Source organism: Anopheles gambiae, chromosome 3 (assembly GCF_943734735.2).
Source record: "Anopheles gambiae chromosome 3, idAnoGambNW_F1_1, whole genome shotgun sequence".
Classification (NCBI taxonomy): Eukaryota; Metazoa; Arthropoda; class Insecta; order Diptera; family Culicidae; genus Anopheles; species Anopheles gambiae.
Genome location: NC_064602.1, coordinates 4,998,200 through 5,018,037, shown reverse-complemented (window position 1 = coordinate 5,018,037; position 19,838 = coordinate 4,998,200). Strand labels below are relative to the sequence as shown.

Below are 19,838 nucleotides of genomic sequence, written 5' to 3'. Positions count from 1 at the left end.
ACTTTTCAATCCGTGTACAGGCAAAGGACCAGAATGCGTCTTGTGATGTGGGAAAAAAGACCAAGACTATAATCAAGTTCAATTGACATCCTCCACTAGCGACACACTTTCTTGGGCGGCGGGGAAAATGTAAGCGCGTCGGTGTTTTGTGGAGGTTCGGTTCAATTACGATAAAATCGTTCCACCGTCCACACGGGAGCTCTGGCACCACCAGACTGGGCGGAATGGCAAACGGGGACGCAAAAAGTGCGCAAAAAAGAAAAATGTATCATCTATTAGCCAAATTGATGGCGATGGTTTTCAATTAACTTTGCATTAGCGTGCGAGAGAGGATCTGTGGTCTGATTTGTCCGTGCATTGGATGGCGATTTTGCTTCTTTCTGCAGGTGTTGGTTCCTACACGGCGCGCCTACACCTTGTCAGGGGGACGTGAACGACACGTTGGACCACCGGAATGGCAATTGGATCTCGACACCGTACGAAACCCATAATGGATGGTGTGACATCTACGCAAATATTTTGAATAATCTTCACATTAACTAAACTGGATCGACACTTTTCTCACTCCCTGTCGCCAGTGACATTGATTCTAAGATGCCATTATGATGACCCTGAACCTATATACACGGTCACGTTTCTTCCCTTCCCTATGATCTCTGTCGCCATTCACTGATTTCCGCCGTGCAAAGACGCCACACATCCGCGCTCGCGCTGTTATCGCTTTCTCCTCCTGGTTACTGTAATGGGATTTTGTTCGTTGTCAATTTATTTCAATTATGGAGCTCTTATTCAAATTGCCCTATCGCGGGCGCGCGCTGTTGGAAGTATCTCGGCGGCACAGATAACGCAACGCCAGTTACTGCTGCTCCTAGAGTGTTGTGGGGGATAGCACGGAAAGGAAATAAAGCTCTAGCGCAAAACAGGTCTCCGGTCGCGATGATCTCGTCCGGTGGGCCCCGCGTGCGTGAAGTTGCGAAACCTCATCGACATGCAAACCGATAAGCACATAATGACGGGAACGATTAAGTGGCATCCTTCTGGCGACGAGAGGTTCCTGTGCGGCCATTGTCCGTGCGCTCTCGTGTACGGTGTCTAATCAATTTAATTGAGGTCTCGTTAGATAAATCGATCAGGCAGGCCGGTGTGCAACAAAATGGCATAATTGATCACACCAACGTCCTGTGATGGTTGGTCGGGAAGTGAGTGTCCACAGTGTCCATGGAAAGCATTGTCCGTTGCTGAATCACAGCAACATGAGGGAGCGAAGGTAGAGAAAGAGTTCAGACTGTAACGGGATTCGATTCAAAATATGCCAAAGTCAAGTATGTTGGTAACGATATTGATAACGAAAAATGTTCTCTTTGCCTTAATTAATATTTTGGAGACGTTCAACGAATCCAGAGAGAATCCAGAAGGATTCTCTTTACACAACAGTTGTCGCTTTTATCGGAAATTTTTTCACCAGCTTCGCTTATAAGGTGGCTTATCGGCTGAACAACCTTCTCGTCTCGTTTTTCGTTTCGTCGTACAAGATTTCCTGGACACCTTCCTTCCAATCCGATCGTGGTACTTTGGCACTCTACCTGGGGCCCCCAGACCCAGCTGCTAATAAAGCGAGATTAAAATCGTAGCGTTTTTAATTGCAAAAACTCGTTGCACCAGTTCTGGCGTGTCGAGGACGAACGCCCAGATATGAATGCACAAGAAGGAAGGGGTCCGGGGTTTGCATTAAGCGCGTGGAGCGCGTCCACCCGAGAGACACCTGTTGCGAGCAGAACGTTGAAGTGGTGGTTCGTTTTTTGTACACCTGGCTCTGAGTGCTCCATCGGAGATGGTTCCCATTCTCTTTCACTTCCAGTAGTAGCCGGCAGAGCGGGTGATGCAGTTTCTTCGCAGATTATTGCACTACCCTAACCTCTTGGTCGTTTGTTATCTGCAACTCCACATCGGCTCGATCCGACAGTCTGGCTATAAGTGAACCTTTTCACCTTCAAATGAACCTCCGATCTAATCTAATTGTATATCGGCAGGAGTTTGATGTTGTCATGGTTCGATAGGGATGAAGGAGGACAGAAGTCCAACCTTCCCCGCCTCCTCCCCATCCGTTCAACCATCCCTCCAAAAAGAACTGCAGCAGCAGCACACGATCTGTGGATTTCGCTCTTGACAGTTTCACTATCCCACACACTATCTGAGACGTCCGATCGGTACGCGGCGGCAAGCGATTTTCTTCACGTTCGGCTCCGGCGGCGCTTAATTACAGCACAAATACAAATCGAAGCACTTTGCAATGCCAACAACCGATAAATGGATGCACACAGCCTTTATCTTTATCTCACGTGCGCTCCCTGCCTTCCCTTCCAACTGTTGGGGTTGGGAAATTGCACCCAAACCCAAAAGCCGACCGCTTCGCTGTGTTTACAAGATAAAAAGCCAACCGATAAGCGTATCTTTTTTTTTTTAGCAAGCCTTTAATGCTAGGATGACGGATATATAATATCGTTCGGGCAAGTGTGTTTTGCGATGATTGTGGGGTTTGCAAAAACTGCGCTTCAAGATAAATGTTGATTACGAAGTGAAGGGGGTTGATTTGAGCTTTTGTTTTCCTTGGAGCTTCTCCTTTCACGTTCTTTGCAATGTTCAGCTAGCGAGCAGAATGAAAAACTGTAGTATTCATGTACAAAAAGTGTATTCAAAACTATTTCGCATGTCTAGCAACGAATGTCCAAGATCGTCCGAGGTATATCACATGATGCCTGACGCTACATGAGCACGTGAAAAAGTTGTACTCCATTTTCTTGATCGCCTGCAGCACATTCGGACATGCTATATGTACACACACATAGACACACGGTCAACGGTGGGACGAATGTGTCGATTCACTTGGACTGATGAAGCCCCACCACAACGATAGTTTACAATCGCCGCCTGTACACAAAACATCCTTGAAACAATCCTCCACTCACGGGGTGGAGCTAAACGTTCGGATTGACATTCAGGCGATCGGATTCGGATCGAACGGGGGTCGCCACGGTGGTCAGAATCGTCGCCCGGTCAGAGGGGCAAAGCTATAGCTTCTAGATTGAATCTGGCAGCGTTTGGGGCTGCATTCTGTGTTGCGCGCATTGCGTGAAATAAAAAATGGTGAACGTCAAAAACTGTGTGAACTAGCCGAAAGGAGGTTTCAACCGGGTCTGTTGGCAGCAGGACTGCGTTTGTGTGTGTGCTAGCAAGCACACAGATCATGTGTCGATTACATAAGGTGAACACCTTCGGCACGCACTTGCTGCACGCGTAAGGGTTGGAAAAGTGGAGAAACCGAGCGAACGGGCGTACTTCACACAGAGTCGGGGGGGGGTTCGTAGCCTAGTTCGCGCGAAATCGCTCACGTTGATTGGTAAAGGTCGAGAGCGAATGGTGCACGATTGCGATTGCCTGGGGGAAGGGAAGAACACTGGAGGTGCATTGGGAGGCACAGGAGCGGATGTGGGTGACCGGTCCTCGGGAAGGTTAAGTGATACTTTTTGCAAACATAAAACTAATTTAAATAATTTAAGTGCACGTCCGCACGCGTTAAACGCGTCAAAGAGATGTGAGAGAGTGAGATCTGTGATGGTATACCTCGGTGATCGGCTTTCAGGGTAGCTTTGTATTTCTGGAGCTGCTTGTGCCGAAAGTTTTGCACCATTTCAATCAAGATCCTATCAATCTGTTAAACGGCAGCTCTCTCATTCGTTCACTAATGAGCTTTAGCAGTGCGTCGATCGATGACAGTTTGCTTGTGTTGCTACTCGAGTTGGTTTGCGTTACGCACGTGACTCACCGCCGTGTACGCCTGCGCTATCGATGACAAACATCCCTCCCAACCATGACACAGGGGTGGTACCAGGGGTGCACTTAAAGGTTGTACTACCGCTGCGTTCTAGACATGATGGCGACGGCGGCATGAACCGCGACGCTCTACAGAAGCCTTTAATTGTGCCGAATGTGACAGACCTTCGGGAGAGGACGGAGTGTTTGCAACTCCTACGTTGGGGGCACCGAGGAGGCGTAGGTTGTCGTCTCTCCATCTATCCGCCCTCTTCCACCTCCTTGTTCGACCCTGATCTTGACTATTACCGATCGTTCAATCGTCATAAATATGTCGGTCAAGGGAAGTGTGTTTATGACGTTTGATTATTTATTACACACGCCCGGGGTCCAGTCATAAAATGATGCTGATAACGCTCGACAAAGCAGGGCGAATAGTGTGTCAGTATCTATTTTGTTAGCAATATTTACACTTGCTGGTGGAGTTGTGTTCAGATGTGGTTTTATTTATACAACCTGATCGTTCGCAAACCAGCGATTACTTCCTATGTGCGTTTTCTTGCTGCTCGCACTTGATACCGATCGACATTCCACTCCCAGGTGTAAGGCAAGGCTTCTTATCGGTTCTTTCTTTTCGGCCGTACATGAAATTGCCACTCGAAACAGATTTGAATTTACATAACACACTCGCACTCAACCAGAGGGCAGTCGGCAAGCAATCGAATGCTGTGTGGAACGAGATCAATCCGTTCGGTGCGATCCATAAAGCTTTTGCGCTCACATACAGTCGCCCCTCAAAAGGAGCTGGCAAAAGGAGCGTCCAAGTGTCGGCGGCAGTGTGTGTGTGTGTGTGTTCCCTCTTTATGGGCGATCTGTTTACCCGATGCTGTAGTTTTTAAGTGTGACCGAAATGTGTTTTCCTTGTACGTCCGCCCCAGCAGTCGGCGGGGGGTTTCCTGCGTGGTCCCGAACGCAGCAAACAGCAAATTGCTCGCTTTTGCTACAAATTTAATGGACCATCGCCACCACCACCTACATTCCTTCTGTCTTCTCCTTGCCCCTCCCCACCCCGATCATGGATGGATCGCGATGATTGTAATTATGGTTAATCTGTGTCTTTTGGGGCCCGGCACAAGCGTTTGTGGCAACAGATCCACCAAAGGGAAGCGGTGGTGGTGGTGGTGGTGGTCGGTACGGTAACAAGACAAACACTGTAACACGACACGGAAATTTAAAGATCATTTGCTGAAAGCTATACGACCACACGCCGCCCCGGTCGGTGCTGGTAAGTGGGAATTTAGCTCGAGTGTCGAGGGAAGCCTTCTTCTGCTGTCGTCGGGACCTTGCCTTGCTGCAGCTCTGGAGGAGAACTGGTTCAAGATGCTACCTTTTTTGGCAACGTGCAGCAAAGGGAAGGGTAAACGGTGTGCGTCAGTGGCTCCAAAGAAAAGGCACGGAATACGCGCCAAGTAGGTGTCAGAACACCACGCGGGAAAGAATTTCGGTTATTTGTTCCTCCATTTGGCCCTCATAGGCCCGATAGTAATTATACACTCCCCACCCGCCCTATGACTGGAGCACTGTTTGCACCTGATGCACACTTAACTAGTCATCCGAAACAACCCCCCCAAAAAAACGGTGATCACACGAATTTTCTAAACAAGGTGAAATCGAAATGAAAATATCAATTTACAAAGCCAAAAACGGAAGGCCTTCATTATTGTGTGTGTGTGCCCCATGCGCGCTCTAGAGGTTAATGCTATGCTGCCAAATGCAGAACAAACTTGCCGCCGCCCAGTGGATCGTAAAAGGACAAAATTGATTTCCTGCAACCACCAGCTTCCTCGCTTCCTGCATCGTCAACACCCCGGGACCGCTAGACGGCAAGACGACCATCGGGGCTAATTATACTGCGCCTTCGATGGTCGCCTGGCGTAGATAAGTTTCTAAAATAATAGCACAAACACGCGAGCACCTCGGAGGAAGCTCGAGACCGTCACGATTAATCACCTGCCGGCCACATCGGTTTGCGTGCGTGCGTGCCGTTCGGTTAGGTTTCACTTGGGTCACTCAAAAATAACGCTCAAACGGGCGCACTCCTGCGCCAGCCCCTCGAACGCGGTGTGGCATTATGTGCTTTTCTTCGCGCCGGTGTGTAGAGCCCCATTCCCCCTATCCCCCAGTCCCAATCAGTTGTTTCGGTGGGTGTATAATTTTGTTTATTTTGTGTGCCCTGTTTTTGTGTAAAGTTCACTCCCAGAAACGCTCTTCCCGGTTACAGCGCGTTTGTTTTTGTTTTGGCCCTCCCCACTCGATACATTTGGCCATTAAAAGCACCACCGGGCCTGGGAGCTCTGGTAGGGGTTGTGGCACTGTGGTTTTTACCTCCACCCCACTTTCATTAATCAGCGAAAGCTGTCGAAATCGAAGCTAATTTATCTTTAACCACCCCGAAAATGGCTTATATTTCAATTTCACCCTAAACACATTCGCGCGCCAGACCAATGCCGCGTTCTTCATTAGCCACAGGGAGTGTGGTGGATCGCTATCCAGCGTGGAAAGACGCACAGATAATCTCTTTTTAATGCCACAGCTGGCCTGTGTGACCTAACCTATGGCCTAAAGGCTGCCGAGAGAGGTCACACACGTGACGAGATCGCGGATACGGCTTCTAAAACCTAACTGTGACATTAGCGACATTCCTGCGAAATTACAAGGTAGAGTTCAAACCCCGGTAGACGCTGGTAGAATCGATGAACACGAGATAAATGCTCTGTTCAAACAGTCGACTGGTAAAGCAAAAGCTTGCATCCGTAAGGCGAGGGAAGGCAAAAGCATTGAGATTTCACCACCGTTATCAGGTGGCAGACATTTCCCTCGGGGTGCTTTCGACAACAGGTGGGACAGTCCGAACGACGACGACTGAGAAACATAATTGGCTCTTCTTAATCTGATTTGGCAACTTAGGAGGCACATAATTAGACGATAATGCCTTTGGCTGTCATTTCCCTTCGGTGAAGGCTGGGAGAGCTGGAAGGCAATGGAAGAGGAAACTACACCTCAACTCCAATCCCCGGGCAGTTGAAATAAACGCTGCTCGAGGGGTGCAACAGGCCAGGGATTAAGATGTCCGTTCGAGAAACTATCATCCCGCAGGGGGTTGTTCCACCTGTTCAACTGTTCGATTTCTCATATCTTAACGGTCTGTTAGCTTTAGCTGATGCTGAAGACATGAGATGACTTCTGCGCGTGTGTGTGTGTGTGTTTCCCACGTTTGAGCCACTGTTAGACACGGGGCAATGTTAAACACAATCCCACTTATTGGAATGTTCTGTACCGGGGGCCTTCGAATGTTGGAATTCTGTTACACAAATATTTTGCCCCGCCGATGGTCCATCATGCCAAACGACTGCCAAAGTCCCACTTTAATAACCATCTGCTGGTGATGGTGCTGGCCGCTACTGCTGAGCACTGGATTGGAATGTTGCCCCGCGCAAGCGAGCAGTTGCTTGATCGATAGCGGAAACGGTACGAATAACTGCCGACGAACTTGTCGGTTGGACTTGTTCATCGGGCAACAGAATACGAAGAGCGCAATACTCCTCCGGATAGGGAAAATGTGCGATAAAAACTAAATCCACTCTTGCAAACTTGTTTGCGTTATGCGCGGTGTACGCGCGGGCCGGAAAAGCTGCCTGGCAAACATATGCTACTAATTGTTTCATTACTACGATCGGGTGAAATAAAACGCTAATTAGCTGCCGAGCGTTGCAGAGTTTTGTGGATGTTTTTTTTTATTACATTTTAAAGCGAATCTCTGGGAGCGAATTTAATGCACACGTTATGAGTGGCTTTGTGGGTGGGAGGCCCATGTTCAGAAGCAACAAAAATGATCTTTATTTATGATTAATATGTGACAAACATGCCAGAGCAACTACATTGTAACGTGTAGCGTCTCTGAATGGAAGCTACTGTTGTGCTGTTTTTCGCTGCCAACGGGGAATAATAAATCTTTTATCCACTGACACTTCCAAAATGTTGACCACCAACAAAGAGATCGTGTATCTTTGCTTGTGGGTAGTACAACCCCACTGGGAGGTTGAGAATATGAAGCTCATTTACTCCTCAGTTGATCCATGATAATGTGTGTCCTTTAGCGCTGTGGGGTTTTTTTTTTATCAGATGTTTATGGCGAAAAATAAAACACTGCCGATCATCGTGTACGCTACAGAAAGGTTGAACGAAAAGTATCTTTCCCGCACAAAGTTCACCCAATGAATGCTGCAATTGTTTTTATGTATAAATACTCAAGAAGCAGGTTATGGTGATGTGTGTTTCTTCATTATGCGTTATTGCCTTTCCGGAACAGCCGCGGGTAAACACACAATTATTCGATCACTCTATTTATGGCTAATGAATTGATGATCGTACACCAAAATATTTCCCCCATACATATTTACATTTCGACCGTATTCGGGGCGCTGATGGGGTGTGTAAAAATCGAAATAAAACGTTAACAGGCCGGCCGGTGTGTGATAAATCGCTCCGCGATACGTGTCTAGCAGATGACACCTTTTCTGGCAGCTTTCGTGTCAAGCACAATGCTTGAGTGTCTCAGCCGTCCTTTGTGTGCTGCTCGATCCCACCAGGCCGCTGTTTGGGAAAAGTGGCAAAATTAATCGAGCAATAAATTTATGTCTCACTGCGCACAGAAAAAAGAGGTAGAGGGCTTCTCAGTAGAGAGAGAGAAAAAACGGGAAAATTAGCACATCAATCGCGGGCGGTGCCGTGAACGTAGTTTTTTTGTTGCGGCGTCGGTTTTGCTGTTTTTTTTTGGGCCACCGTTGTTCTTTAAGTGGTTCCTTCCGCGAACCACTTCCAGAGCAATTGAAGCTGCTGAATAGTCATGCGTAACGATCGAGTGCTAATTTTCGCACCTTTTTGGAGTGCATTTTCCGCCGAAGCCAGTGATAAATTACGGACGGTGAGTGCAAAGAGCGCTTCACGTTTTGGGAGTTGGGAGCATAGTCTTGGGAGCATAGTAGTGGCCTGCGTCGTTAAGGTGCGCGCTAGAGAGCCGCTGCGGGATTGCCGGCATCACAGCAAAGAGTGGCAAACAGATTTGGACGATCGACCGACGGAACGAACGATTCAAACGCAACGATAAGCAGCGAACCTTCCCCGTGCACAATCCATATAAGGGTTGGGCGAGTTGGTGAGAATCAGAAGCGCTTTCCTTTCACGGTATCAACGGTGCACGGTGTCAAAGGCATCGGTGAAGCCTTCCGGTGGATGGCCACACCCGTGGACCCGTGGGCCCAGATGGAAAAAAGGGAATACAAAACGAGTGCGGGAAAAAGTGGCATAATTTTTCCTGCCAGCGCGACGAACAAACGAGCTACAGGAGCGGTGATGTGAGACTTTGTAATGGAGTAAAGGGGGATGCAAAACGGTCACGGTGGTGGCTGTTGGGTGGAAAAAATGTTGGATGTAAATGGAGCAATGTTATGCAGCGAATTATTTCGATCGCGTGATAATGAACCATGATGTCGAACGTCATGTCCGATGAGCATGATAATGCGGTGAAATTGAAAAGTAAGGTTGAACATTGGGCCAAATCGGTTGTTCAGGAGCTGAAATGGTTGTATTTGCTGAAAGATGTTGATCTTATTCGTAATGATAATTATGCATTTATAGAAACATTTTTTTGTTTGAAATTGTAGCATTTTTGAATTATTTTAAAAAATCGCATAAATGAGAATCATTCGCATTAACAATTAACACATCAATCGATGGCATCGAATCCCTTTCGCGAAAGTTAAACGGACACGTTTGAACGGCTTTTTGGTTTGTGATTGGCATTAAGTGTTGGGGCCTCGAAATTTGGCATGCATATGTTGGACCGCGAACGCTTTAACCGGTTCGACAGACAGATCTTTCGGCGATCACTGTTCACCCCAACTTTAAAAAGCTTCTAGTTTGTCGGGCGTCCCGTCGCGTTGCTCTCCGGGAATGTTATCCCACCCGTTCCATCATTTTAATTAACTCGTAACATACAAGTTACAGCTGTCGAGTAGTTGAAGGGGGTTGGGTTTCGTTAATGCAAATTTGTATTGTACTGCTGGTGCCTTTGGGGTGGATGTTTTAAGCAAGGAAATGGTTGCAATGTGTGGAAGCGAAACAGCGATCATCATTTCATTTCATTTCATGCCATCAAACGCGGCTTGAAATCGCGGAATGGATACGTAATTTCAGTTAGCTCTCTCGCAAAACAGTAGCAACTTGGCGCTGTTGAGCTTAATTTAAATGCAAGAAACCGACCAAATTTAAACAGATTCAGACAATATCCGAGGATCAAGTGCATGCTGCAGACAGCCACTGGTACAGTCCTTCCGCTCGCGAGATGTCGATCGATTTTATGGTCCCTTTCTTCGCAAAATGAATTTTAAAAAGTTCAGTCTCCAGACAAAGGAAGCATGCGAGAGCAAAAAAAAAAGAAAAAGAAAAGAAAAAAACCCATCCCCCCAACTTGCTGTGGTTGCATGCTCTTTTATTGAATGACGATTCAGAAAAGGAAGCTGGAGTTGAAAATCCAATAATCATTAAATCATGGCTGGTGGAGTCGTAAAATTGGTTGTTTTACTTCGCTGATGACGTGCACAGAGACCGGGCACGGTCAATGCTGCCTCTTCGTAGCAATGCACTGCTCGTTGCGAATAAATTGCAATTCCCACAGGATCTCACAAAAGGATCGATTCGCGAATGTGCGGTTTGAACTTTTGTCCGGGCAAGACGGATCCTTGGCCCAGCGAAACACATAAAGGATTAAATGAATTGTTGCGGTTTTGGAGGCAGATCTCGCGCGCCCTATCGTGCCACGAACCAAGAGGGGAGAGGATGCTCGAGATGAATTGCCCGCGGAATCACGTCACGCAAATGCAGCTTCACTCGCGCGCACGCCCCTACTTGCAAACAAAGCCGTAATAAATAAATTGGCTTGATTGTATCGGGCCCCGCGTGTCTTGGTATCGACCGACCCTCTCTGCTCGATGGAAAGCGAGCACATTTTCCCACAACAACCATTCAATCCGTTGCAATTGGTGCGGACCGGAAAGTGATCCCCGTTTGCCGGGAATGAAGCCGCGACGTTGCCACGGCTTTTGGCAATGACCCTTGGGCGCAGTGTCTGTGGGTGATTGGTTTGACATCGATCCCTTTGCAAAACGGAGGATTTAGGATTGAGCGAAATGGAGTTTTCATCATTACTGATTGGATTGGAGTGATGCAGGGGAAACGATAATGCTTTTGGGTTGGGTCGCGCAAAATGAACGACGCGATCATGGCAGCTTATTTATTAGGCTTTGTCTCACGCGAAAATAAGGTGGCCTCTTTTTGTGATGTTTTTTTTTTTTTTTGTTGCAGCGTTACCTTCTACGGAGGAGGAAAAGCATAATTTAGTGAAACAAATGTAGCAATTCAAACCACTCGTACGCTTTCTCAACAAGAAAACAAGACAAAAAGCGCTGGTGAATGAATTGTGATGCATGCAAATAATGTCTCCAATTTAATGCGAAACTCATGCGCCCGTCGATCGTCGCTTAATTTGATCGATTTCCGATTAACCACATCTCGAGCCAGTGACTCACATGCACACAACTGCTCTCCGAGGTCCATGAAAATAGCGCAACATGCAGAACAACCAACCCTCGCGCGAGCCCTTCCTTTCGCGGAACATGATTTAAATATTTGATTCCCGCCGTAGATAATTGTGCAGACCTTCGCTCGTTTCTCACTTTTGCCAATTAGAGGAGCCTGGTGTTTGTCTGGTACCTGTTGCAGGCGAACCAACGACATGAATGTTTTGCGCGCTGTGCCTGCAACAAGAGATGGATGAAAAGCAGGCTTGCTCCTCGGGGTTTGAAACCGACCGAAAGCGGCTCTGAATTGCATCGCGTACATCCTTTCGGTTGAAGGTTCGGTCCGATTTTGGGAAGGACGGCCTTGTGTCAAAGTTTTTGCCAGATAAACACGCCTGCACACACACACAGCGCTGGTGCGAGCGAAACTGCGTGCCTAGGCAAATCAATTTGCCTTGGACACGGGGCACGCCACGCCAAACTCGCTACTCGCACAACCGAAATGATCGGTGGAATGTGTTGCTGGAATGCAAATCGTTCGTGCATCGAGCACCGAACAATGCACTTCAAGAGGTGTGTTCGGCTGTGAAGTCTCAATCGCGCTTTAGAGGAAGGCACACACAATAATCTACAGCAGTTCGCAAGCAGACAACCTCCCAAAAAAAAACTGCCAGACAGCAGCTCACCAACCAGACAGGCCCGGGCAGGCGCAAAATTAGATGATGAGGTTGATATTGAGGCTTCTCAATCGATCGGTTCCAGCATCGGCCAATTGGACGGACGTGATCTCGTTTGCACCATCTCGGACAGCTGGGGTGGGTAGGCAGGAGGAGATGTGGAGCGAAAAGGGGCAGGTTGTTTTTTTTTTGCTGAAGGGAAGGGAAGGGCCTTCGGAATTGGTTTATGCGCAAGCAGTGGCGCTACCTTAAAAGGAAGCGTTGATTGAACCTCTTAATCTTCAGCGACGAAAACCCGAAACGAAACGCCCCGATCCTCGTGTGTGTGTTGGAAAGGCGAGTTGGAAAGGCAAGCGGAAGTCGGGGAGGAACAGGCCGGTTAAGAAAGGCAGAGCTGAGCATAGCTGCGCACGAGTGAAAGACGGGGCCGGGGCTAATTTTCTGCCTCATTTGGGGCGCGTAACTCTTGTGGCGGCGGCGGCGGCAGCGTGCGTCGATGGCAGGATGGGAAGAGCTCGCGTAGAAGCTTGCGAAATTGACAAGGCTAGTGTGTGTGTGTGTGTGTGTGTGTGAACTTGGTAAGGCTATGGGAAAGGGCAGGTTGAGGTGATGTGATGTGTGTATAAGGGAGTGAGGAAGTAACAGGCAAAAAGGCAAAGATTAAGAGCAGCTCACTGTGTGACGCACCGTCCGAGGGAAAATCGTTGCACACCGTGGTCCGGAAAGAAGCAAGGAAAGTAAAATCGTATCACATGCCAACAGATTTGGTGATGGTTGGAATCGGTAGCAAGGTTTACAGCAAAACCCACCTGTACCAACCTGTCCGGGCTAAGAAATGCTCAATGGCATAATATAAAGCGAGGGGAAAAAAGTTAACACCACTGTCATTGTGACTGCTTGAAGTGTAGATCATCATCGTCTTCATTTATTCCCATTATTCTACCACTGAATCAAAAGTGTAGAATGCTTCATATTCGTTCGGGTACTGTTGTTGTGAAGTTAAGTGCAGAAGTATTATAATCGTATCTGTTTTATTTGATAATAATAATAGGGGACCTAAAGCGTCAACAAAGATGTCTGTTTTAAAGCTTTATTAGTGTGACTGGTGTTTAAAATATTTGTAACATTTATCAAAAAACATTGACTGTAGAATTGGAGCTACAAAAAGCCTCTAGAGCTCAATATCAAACTTTTCATGAAATTCTACCGAACACCACCACCACCAGCAGCAGCAATGAGTCGTTAAAAGGGACCGAAGTGATCCTTTTTTGTACTTTAATGGATTTATTTTTCGCTCGAAGGTACTTGCACGCCTTGTACTGTGCTTTGTTTTATTACTCATGTTACATATTCTTCATCCTCTGGTTTGTTTCTCCAAGCGACAAAAAACCCCCCAACGTTTTCGGCTCCTTAATGCTCACCCTTCAGCTTAAAGCCTTCCCGCTTGTCAGACATGATGCTGAAGCGGTTAATGTGTTATGTACGGGGCCACCCACAAATTTTCACCTCCAAAAGTCGAGCAACCGTCGCATACGGAGAGTACTCCAAGCCCAAGCCCTGAAAAGGGTACCCATTCTTCAGGTGGCAATTACTTCGCCGGTGGTCCAATCGAAGGACCCGCGTGTGGTGATGGTTTCGTTGGTAAACACAGAGGGTTCGGAACTGAATCGAGCAGGCGCAGCAAAAGCCATCAAAAATGCTTAAACCTTAGGTGAGATGGGTTCGTCGAGAGAGAGCTGCCGCATGTTGAGTTTTGGTCTTTTATGGCGCGTTCACAGTGCAACTTGCGCCTGAACGATTTTCTGCATCATTTAGCGGGCTGAGCTGTCGTGTTTTTTGATATCTTTTACATCTAGAGCATTGGTTTTTTAATGTGTGTGCCTTCGGGAAACATTGCCATAATACAGATATTATAGCTGTGTCGAACATCAACCAACGGGAAGGTATCCCCCCGATGTCCACGGAGATGTCGAAGGGTGTTGCAACAATCTTCCCGTAATCATGAAAGTTTGCGTGTCCTGCCGAAGCATGCACGCAATTGTTTTTGATTCGACAACATACGATAGCATAATGTGATCCTTCTTGTTTGCTTTAAGTTGTAGCTTCCAATTCAGCGTGCCAGTGTGGCCTTGGGAGGGAAGTAACCATCTGGAAAAGCAATCTGTCACGAGGTTTGGCAAATGTGTAGCATGCTTTTTTTATCAGAACAAGGTGCTAACTGCAAACCTCCCTGGAATTGTTGGCGTTTGCAGTAAAATAAAGTTTCTTATCTTATCCACGTTGATCGAGATTAAGAGTGAACTGAAGGAAACGAATGTGAAAGGAACAGATGGATAGCGGGAGGCTCTTTAATTAATGCAAATTAATGCGGGAAGGACGTCATCAGTACACGTGTATCCTGTCGCACGGAACAATCTTTTTTACACTAATTATTTTACATAGTCTTAAAAAACGGAATGTTTCTTGGTGAACGTTAGTAAGGAGCTTTTTTTGGCAGTATTTCTGACTATTTTTTTTTTATTTCTTCTATTTTTCAGGTAACAAAACGGTACGTAGCACAAGCAACCTTGGCGGGATTTTCGGAAAGCATAAAATCTGTCCACAAATGCAAAATGAAACACCCTTCATTGAGATTTACCTTTCCCGAAAAGCTGGGAAAGATTTATGGATTTTGATGCGATCGGTCAGATATCTCACCGGCCCAGGGATGGGAGCAAAGAACAGAAACGAAAGATAGAGAAAGAGAGAAAAAACTGCACACCTTCCGAGGTATGCGACATTGGGCATTTATTTCCCGCATAAATTTTAACTGCCAGCGTCGATCTTTCATCGCACGATCTGCACGTACAAATCGCAAATATTGGGCCTTGTGCCTTGTTCTGTGTGTGTGTTTTTTTGCCCTAAGCTCGAGCGCAAGCATCATCGCTGCGGCGGATGTCGGGAATGTCAGTTTATCATTTCATTAGCTTGACGGCTACGGGTTGACACTAATTAGGCGCGATCGGATCGTTGACTCTTTCCCTCCCTTTTCAACCAAATGGCCCCGGACGATATAGGAAGGGGAGGCAGGGAGGGCCAAGGAACCGCCGTGCTGCATCGTCGATTATCCGGCACAAAAGCCGCAACACATCGAGCCGCAAACGTTCGCCTCCTTTCAAATGCGCTTGGCAAACGGCATTAGAAGGGAGCCAGCCAGCCAACCAGCCGATGGTGGAAGGTTGATCGGTTATGCATTATGTATCGCGGTGCGGTGCGGCCCTATCGGCCGACACAGGCCCCGGTCCGGGCTGTCGATTCGGTTAGGCTCAACGCCGCCCAAGCGCCCCTTTCGTTTTTAGACAGCCGAACAGACAGCGCACTTCAAAACACTTGCAAACAAATTTCATACATTCTCGTTTGACCGCGCGTCGTCGTCGTCGTCGTCGGGGGAATAATATTTTGCACATCATGCACACAAGTTTTGCGCTAATCGTACACCACCGCTGCTGCTTCAGTAACGGGCGGCGAGAAGGCATCTCTGTCGGTGGTTTGTGCCACACCCAGACACAGGCAGCGATCCTGCCCGTTACGGTTCTGTCACTACTGCCGCCGTGCGATTTTTGCGATGAAGTCCCTGCGGACATATACAAGGGGGTGTAACGATTTTGACATTTAACGACATCGCACACGCCACAAACAGAAGGGAGGCATATTAGAATATTTTCTTCCAGCAGAGACGTGTCATTAATAATCGCCTAATGGCCCTGTTGCTTGAGCTGAAAGAATAAATTCGCACGCCCCCTTTCCATGTGTAGGTACATTGGATGAGCAACATACTGTGAGTTGCTTGCTTGTGGTTTGTGTTTTACTTCGACTGAACTACAGTGACACAAACACACCGGGAGTAAGGTGACACGGCGTAGGTTTTATTGTACCGAGCTACGAAAACGGTTTGATCGTTAGATTGAATTAATGCGTCGCAAGCACAACGGCTTTTGAAAACAACGGGCTGCGATTTACGGGTCGCGGGAGACAGATGGTGGCCGGTGACAGTAAAGCCTGCCTTTTACTGTCGCATTAGACAGGTCGCGGTCTCGGGCACGAGATTTGTGTGATGGACGGGGTACGGTGTGACGAAAACCTGTCGTGCTCGGATTACGGTTACGTTTTTTTCTTCTTCTATCGGCACAACCTAACCTGGGCAGTCAGTTCGGTGCCGTGCAAAGGCTCCAAAGATATGGTCCAGCTTGAAACTGGTCGATGACATGAAGCACCTGACGTTCGAGCTGGACACGCTGCACTGCTAACACACGGTCAAGTGGAGTTGATCTGATTTCTTTGATTGTCTAGCTGAAATGTTCCAACGGGCAGATGGGGAATGGACAAAAAACAGTGCTGTTCCAGAGAGGGAAAAGCTTAACGCCCTATCCTTGTGGTTGTGCTCATGGTCGCTCTATTTGCTGAAGGAGCCAGGCAGAGTGACCGGCTAGCTAAGAGGGAACGAAAAAGAAGGAAATGAAAAATGAAAACAACGACGACGTGTTGACCTGACATGATCGATAACTACTTGCTGCGAGTTACGATTCTCATGATGCTCTCTAAGCACAACCCGGTTCGGGCACCGTAAGGGGTCTTTCGCTCGGGAACGCGCTCGCTACGCTCCCAACCAACAAACACGTCTGGCGTGTTTCCGGTCGCGTTTGTTCAGGATGGGGGTTTGAAAGCCTCCAAAAATGTTTACCCAGTCTCATAAAAATGTGAAGCGTGTTCTTGTTTTTCTGCAACCATGCCGTTTCGTTTTTGCTTCGTTTTATGACAATTTACACATCATTTGTGTGACATGCAATTACCTAACACACGGACACACCATGGGGAAAAGAGGGGGCCGGTGTATTTGGCTGTTTTGTTCGAAATCTGTCACATGTTGTATAATCTGTCGCGAAAGTCACCTGTCGATGGAGAAAGTGCGAAACGCACCGCTAATGGCAGACGAGAAATGGCATGTAAAATAGTTTCACACGAAAATCTGCATCAATCCTGCCCCAAAATCATCAACCAAAATGGAACACATTAGCGATTTCGGGCGAGAAAGTGACGAACGTCTCGCGTCCCGTAGCCGTGTGGCGTTGGTTTGAACTAATTAGTATTTTACGATCCGGTGGCACTTTGTTTAGGAACACCATTGAGGCAAATCTGCTGGATTCAATGCAGACCGACAGGTGGGAGAGGGTTACGCGGTCTTCTCGCGCGGTCTAAATGAGCGAATTCATTAGCAGTAACTTCGCGGGCTACCGTCACTACCACCTGGCGAGGGCATCCAACCTCACGCCTTATAGAAAGGCCAGCGAAAGATGTCTTTTTGGGGCGTTTTTGGCACAGCTACGGGGGATTTACTCGAGGCAAACAAAGTTCGTAACCTGGGGTTACCTGCTGCTGTGTGGTGCGCGGTGGAATGGCGATAGGCAAACAACAGACCGCTGGTTGGTTTGTACAGCCCGGCAGCAATTCCGGCCATCGGCACTGTCGGATGTCGTATGTTTGCTTAGTCTGCTCGAAGCTGGCCCATTGCTAGACTGTGCGACTGTATGGGAAGCTCATTTTTAAATAGACACAGCAGGTGTAGATTTACACAGTTGCTTTAGAGTAAATAATGAACTAATAACACAGCGGTACAGCCAGTGATGCCAAATTTAGGTTGAACGTACAACCATTTATCATACTGGTTGCGAAATATATCTCTTATAGCATTATGCAAAATTAATGAATAAACGACTAGCTTCATGTACAAAAAACAAGAATGATGAACTGTATAGAAGATGGAGCGATAGACGACCACCAGAAAACGAATGCCACTCGATGCACCAAGTGCCTCTCTACGGAAAGACAATGTCAAGGGGAAAGAAGAATGAAACACCTGTCCAGCATTTGGAAGCGTTTGCGCCCTTGTCACAGTACAAGCAAGGCCAGGTAACACATCGACAGCAATGCTCACAATGTTCAACGTCAGCGGAAGAAAGACTACAGCCGTCTGTCCGTCCGTCCGATCAACAGCAAGCCGTTTTGTTTATAATGAACGATGGATTTTCGTACAACGAGCGCGCTTGCAATCTCGCCTGTTGGGTTGTTGGTTTGCAAGCAAGAAGCAAGAAGACACGACGGCGCGCTGTGTTAGGCACTCTCCACTCTCCCATTGAATTCGAGGACCGATGGAAACTAATAAATTCAATAAGTTTATCTTGCACTCAATATCTCTTTTTCTTCCAGCGACCCTGCCAGCGGCAGCGTGTTTTGGAGCCGTTGGGTATCCTCACCTCCGGGGCAATCATTCGTTCACATAGCGTTGCTTTCCGGCCCGCTGGACAACGATCGTATCGATCCGATCGCTTCCAATCGATGCTGAACCGTCCAAGAGAAGAGGAAAAAGCAACACCCGTCGATGTTGCTGGAAGGAAAAACCCGCGACTCATTATTCGGGGGAGCTGAAAGATCCCAATGTAAGAGCGCAACACCGCTCTCGGCGAAGAGACTTCAACCACATTTCTCCCCCTCTACCAACCGTTGCTCTCGATGCTATCGATTGGCGATTTTTATCGATTATTAGTCGCAGCTTATTAACTCTCGAATAAATTACGCCTCGCCAATGAGTCTATCGGAATCGGTGGCCGAGAGTGGCTGTGAAGAGTTTTACGGTCCGCCGGCCAAAGGGACAACACTGCACACGTTGGCCGTGGAGGAGCGAGCGGCTGTGTGTGTGTGTGTGTGTGAAAGCCCCATTGGACGGTCGATTTTGTTTAAACTCGGCGCACTTGCTCTGCTCTAGCCCAAAGTGGCTCACAACACGCATGAAAGGCACAGCAAGGCAGGTTCGCTCATAAGGCACCCGGCTCACCGGCAACAGCCAATTGATTCGAGCTCGAATAAACCACGAGCGACGCTGCTCTTTATCCACGCATATATATACATCGTTTGTGCGCTGAATCCGACGCGCTTATGTCACCTTCAGGCGACCTCGTCCTGTCGTAACCGCTCGCTCTCTCGACCTAGGCTTCGCGCACCGCACGCAGCCAATTACGAGAAAGCGCAAGAAAATTTGCATTTCGGGCTCGTAAATTAGACGCGAAAATTGCCCCGATCGATGTGTCGCTGTGTGTCGGAATCGGTGTTGTTCGCTTTCGTCTGTGCTCTGCGGTGCGTGCGGTGATGATGCTGTATTGTACGGAAAGCCACCATCACCTGTGAGCGCAGGAAACATAGCAGAAAAGGCATCCAGCACATCCGGCTGTTGAATGGGATGGAAAGAGGGGACTAAAATAGAGCAAAAGTAAGCAGAAGGAGGTTGAAGTTGCTGCACAGATTCGGGTAGAAATATCTAAAATCAGCTCTGTTTTATTTACAACCTTCTGGGGCATATTCGTTGCAGCATCGAATTTCTATCATCACTCATTCGTACGCTTGCAAGGGTGGCTCCAGCGTGTGGTGGCTTTCGGAAGGTGAAAAAAAGATCTAATTAAATTTACATCTGATAAATTCCAATCTAAGCCACAAATCTCGCCTCACATGTCTAGCAGCAAGGTGGACGGGCGGTAGAGGGTTGACTACTCGGGTTTCTGATTCCATGGGAATCCAATGCACTGCGCGCCCAGCAAATGGACACACACACGAAACAGGTTAAGAAAAACATGCAAGATGAAATGAACATGAATAATCTTTTTTCGTGTTGTAGCGTGGCTAGAGG

General features: G+C 47.7%; 1 protein-coding gene across 3 annotated transcripts in view; it reads right to left on the bottom strand.

Annotated features, from left to right (window-relative positions):
- The window catches only part of LOC1277877 (uncharacterized), a 74,740-nt gene that overhangs the window by 47,066 nt on the left and 7,836 nt on the right, over window positions 1-19,838 (bottom strand). The window lies entirely within an intron of this gene.